The sequence below is a fragment of the Falco naumanni genome, chromosome 5 (assembly GCF_017639655.2).
Source record: "Falco naumanni isolate bFalNau1 chromosome 5, bFalNau1.pat, whole genome shotgun sequence".
Lineage (NCBI taxonomy): Eukaryota > Metazoa > Chordata > Aves > Falconiformes > Falconidae > Falco > Falco naumanni.
In genome coordinates, this window is record NC_054058.1 from 69,385,772 (window position 1) to 69,390,283 (window position 4,512).

Genomic DNA, 4,512 nt, shown 5'->3' on the forward strand with positions numbered 1-4,512 from the left:
ACCATGTGGGATTTACCTGTAGGAGCCAACGTGATTGCAAAGCTGCTCTCGCTCCTGCTGTCAGGAGGGGTTCCTGATGGCTCAAAAAAGGCAGATGTTGTGCCTGTCTTCACAAAGGGCAAGAAAAGGCATCTGGGGACCTCAGCCTCCAGGGAGATTGTGCAGTAAGCCCTCCTGGTTTGCTGTGTCCATGTACACCAAGGACAAGGCAACTAGGAACAGCCAGCACAGACTGACCAAAGGGAAATTGGGCCCGGCCAATCTCCACGTGCTCTGCGATGGAGCGGCTCTGCAGGCGAGGGCAGGGCGGCGTGCAGCCTGCACCTTGGCCTTGGGAGGCTTTTGCCTACTTGGGACAGGTGGACTTGGTGTGGGTGGGACATGGGCTGAGCGGTGGGGCGCAGAGGGCCACCACCAGCAGTATGAAGCGCTGTCTGCTACCATGGTGCTCCTCAGCAGGCAGATGCAGAACCAGTGCTGGTTTGTCTCTGTTACTGACCTGGACAGGAATGACTCCTCAGGAGGCTGGCTGGGGACACCAGCTGGGGAAGCAGTCCCGCGTGCTGGGGGGCAGAGCGGCTGCTTGGAGGGACCTCGGCAGGCAGGGTGGCAGGGACCGCTAGGAGCTCAGCAAAGGCAGAGTGCCGTTCCTGGCGTGGAGCAGCCCCGTGCTGCAGGACGAGCTGGGTCCCGCCTGCCTGCAAGGCTGCTCTGCGGGAAAGGACTCGACAGACAAGTTGAACGTGAGCGAGCAGTGCATGCTTGCGATGGAAAGGGCTGACTGCACTGGCAGGAGCACGGCTGGCCAGCCAACGGGAGTGGTTCTTCCCCTCTCTGAGACCGTTTGAGATTACATCTGGACGCTGTGTCTAGTTTTGGGCTTCCCAGCACAGGCACTGACGTCCTGGGGCGAGGTCAGTGGAGAACCACTGAAATGGGGGAGCTGAAGCACATGATGCACAAGGAAAGGCTGAGAAAATAGCTCAGCTTGGGGAAGGCTCCAGGGAGATCCTATAGCTGTCCACAAGCACCTCATGGGGGAGACAGAGAAGACCACCAACTCTTCTTGAAAGTTTACAGCAAAATCGAGAGACAATAGGCACCAACCGCAGCAAGAAAAAATCCTGTTGGATGTAAAGAGAAAATTCCGTGGAATGGAAATGGCCAAACACTGAAACAGGGGGTGCAGAGAGATTGTGGGATGTCTGCCCTTGGAGATGTTCAAAACCTGACTGCACACAGGCCTGAGTAACCTGACATGACCTCAGGATCGTCCCTGCTTTGGGCCAGCAGACTGCAAGACATCTCTTCCAAATGGAGTTATTCTGCGAGTTCGAGTTCAACTATGGTGGTAGGAGCATTCCCCAGCTGACCTGCTACAATACGGAACGTGCATCTGAACACGAATCTATGTTTACCTTGGAACTAGCAGGACCATTTTTCTTTTGTTACTGCTTTTCCCCTCTCTGAAAGCTGGAGATGTGGGGCAACGGCTTTTTCATGCCTTCAAAAAATATAACAGAAGATATGTCAACATTGCCAGCGAAAGCACAGAACATCAGCAGGTTGGAACATCAGCATTAGCTTAAGTAGGTCTTGGGCAACAGAAGGAAAGACGCGGCGTCGTGCTCTGGGGAGGGGACAGGCAGTGAGTACATACCTGGGGGTCGGAGCCTGGAGCAGCGAAGCCTGCCTAAACTGCTGCTGCTGGAAGCAGAGCACACCAGGTTAAAGCCAGTTTAGACACACCTGGAGGAAATCCTCCACGTGGAGGACATGTGACGTGTTCAGAGACAAGTTGAACAGTGTTGCCTCCCACAAAAGCGAAGTCCTGCCTCTAGGTCCCGGCCTCTGCTGAATTTCAAGCTTTAGGCCACCCCTACCCACCTACTGAGGTGCTGCAGCCTGGCTTCTCTTTCCAGGGAGGAACAGGGCCTGCAGGAGCACAGCTGTCCCCAGCTGCTGAGCTGTGGGTGCCCACCCAGTCCTAAAGGCACAGGTGCCTCCAGAAGCACCGGAGACAGCTGGATCTGTCACAGCCACCTCTGAGCACCAAGAGCTTAAAACCCCACATGCTCTTCCCTCATGGTTGGCTCCTGCAATGCCAGCTGACCTCAGCTGTTAGCAAGCCAACAGGCAAAGCCTCTTTCATGGAGATGCTGCTCCTATTGAGGTCCAGCAGCTCCCCGAAGGGACCTCCTGCTCCTGCATGACTCACCCAGCCTGGGAAAAATGCCTACCCAAAGGCTGAGCAACGAGGAGGTTCTATTACCTTTCCCCTCCCCAAGTGCCAGCCGCGGAGGCTGCCAACCATATCTTGTGGTCAGAGCGCCAGAAGGTGACTTGCCAACTCTTTGCCAGATGTTCAGTGAAAAAAAAACCCACCAACCAACCAAAGCCCCCCAGTAAAACAGTTAAGTGTCGGCCATCATGCCCATCCATTCCCCTCAGTCGCTCAGGTTCGCTGCCCTTTCACTGCAGCGTTCATACCAATTTTCGTATCTAAGTAGAAAAGAGTCAGTCCTGAATTTGTAGCAAAACACGAAATCAAAATAATACCTAAAAACCAAAGGACAAAACTATTCTGATTTTATATACTGCCACAGAAAATCTTAAGAGCGTTATTTTTCCGTGATGCAGGAGGAAGAGCAAAAGGCTGAGGAGACCGATGTATTGGATACTAGCAATCCAAGAATATACGCTACTTATCAGAGGTATTGATTAGGCTAGGGAATATTCCAGTTATTGAATTCTTTCTTTTTACTCTCCACCCCTCTCACAACACTCTATGCTTGATCTACAATCCATTTGGCAAAACAAATCATAAAACTTACACAAATCTCTGCACTCCTTAACTGATGGGGTGAGGACTTCCCAACTCCACAGCCACCCACTCAGCAGCACACGTCAGCCGGCCAAGCCAGGAAGCACTTTGGGATGTAAATTCCAGCCATCGGGAAACATCAGGAGAGGCTTCAACCCTCAGTTCACTGACCCCACTGAGAGGGGTTTGGTGGTGGCTGGCTTCAGCAGCTGCAAAGGCAGGTTTTCCTTCGAAGTCCAGATGGCTCTTGCCGTGAAAGGTCGGCACGATGGCTGTGCACGTCCACCCACTGCGCTGGCTCAGCAGCCTTCCTCTGCACACTCTTCCCCGTGAAGATGAACCTGCTACCGTTGAAGGCACGTCTGGGGAAGAAGCGCTGGTTTCACAGCTGGCTGATGAACCCATCACCATAACAAGTGAAAAGAATACCCCGGTATCCACCACTAGTACTGGTTTTCTGCGCAGGGTCAACTCGCACACATAGTGCCAGTTTAAAATACAACAGATCTTGGTTAACACCTACTTTCACACAGAAGTGCTCAACTGTTCGGCACACATTTGATCTCGCTAGGGTTTGGTTTTTTAATCTGATACGATAACCTACATAGTGATGGTCTCGTCTGCAACAATGAAGAAAATTAACAGAAGCCAGCTCCACGGTTTTGTATCAGAATACAGAACAAATTTCACAGAACAAAGAGGAATTAGATCAGCATTTTTTGCACAGACAACTGTTTTTTGATGCTTTATTTCAGAACTGCTATGAAAAAATATCTGATTTCCCCCCCCCAAAGCAAAGTCAAAAACTCAGTTACTGCTTTGAGGTTTTGTGGTGAACACTCAACTTGCAGAATTCTCCAGGAGAAGGAGCACAAGGTTCTTTGTGGTTTAGGCTACTCACGAGGGGGAGTGGGAGAGAAAAAAATTCTAGCTTTACAAAAGGTGTCTGTTGAGAGCACTACTGAGTGGGAAAAAGATGAGCCAAGTTTTGCCAGAGTCGTCACTAGGAGCAAGACTGGAAATTCAAAACTCGCATGGATGCACAGGAGTGCTTCATCTCTAGTGACTCATTTTTCACAGACAGAAGCCCTTGCTTGAAGAACAGCAATTCTTGCTGGTAGCAGTAACGATTATCCAAGGTTTTCTTCTTCCTGGTCAAGAAGCAAATTCCACAGTACTGGAAAAGCTTAGAAAGAGCCAGTTCAGCAAAGTGCACTCAGTCCCATTTGTGGCACACCTCAGCGGAGCGGAGCCAGGCAGGGCAGGGAGCGGGGAGCCTGCTGCACTGGGGCAGCGCACTGTGCTGCTGCTGGAGCGGCGCCTTCCAGCACCCCTTCCACCTACAGGGCTGCTCCTGAAGCCCCATCCAGCGTACAGCAGGCAGAGCCAGCAGGATTTGTGGAGGAAACAATTTCAAACCACTGCATACTTTGTGCTGATAAGTAAAATAAACAAAATGAAGCGGATAATATACTTGGAGATAACCTACTTGCTCTCAACTTTGACATGCAGGCGGAGATATTCTAGATTACCACTAGACATCACAGCTTGCAGAACTGATCAAAGGAGTAGTAACAACTATCAGTATAATTACGCTTGCAATAAAATAAAAACCCAAGGATTTCTCCACTTGCAAGTTTGTTGTTCAGCTAGGAATCAAAAAAGTTCATGCACTTCTACAAGAGCAA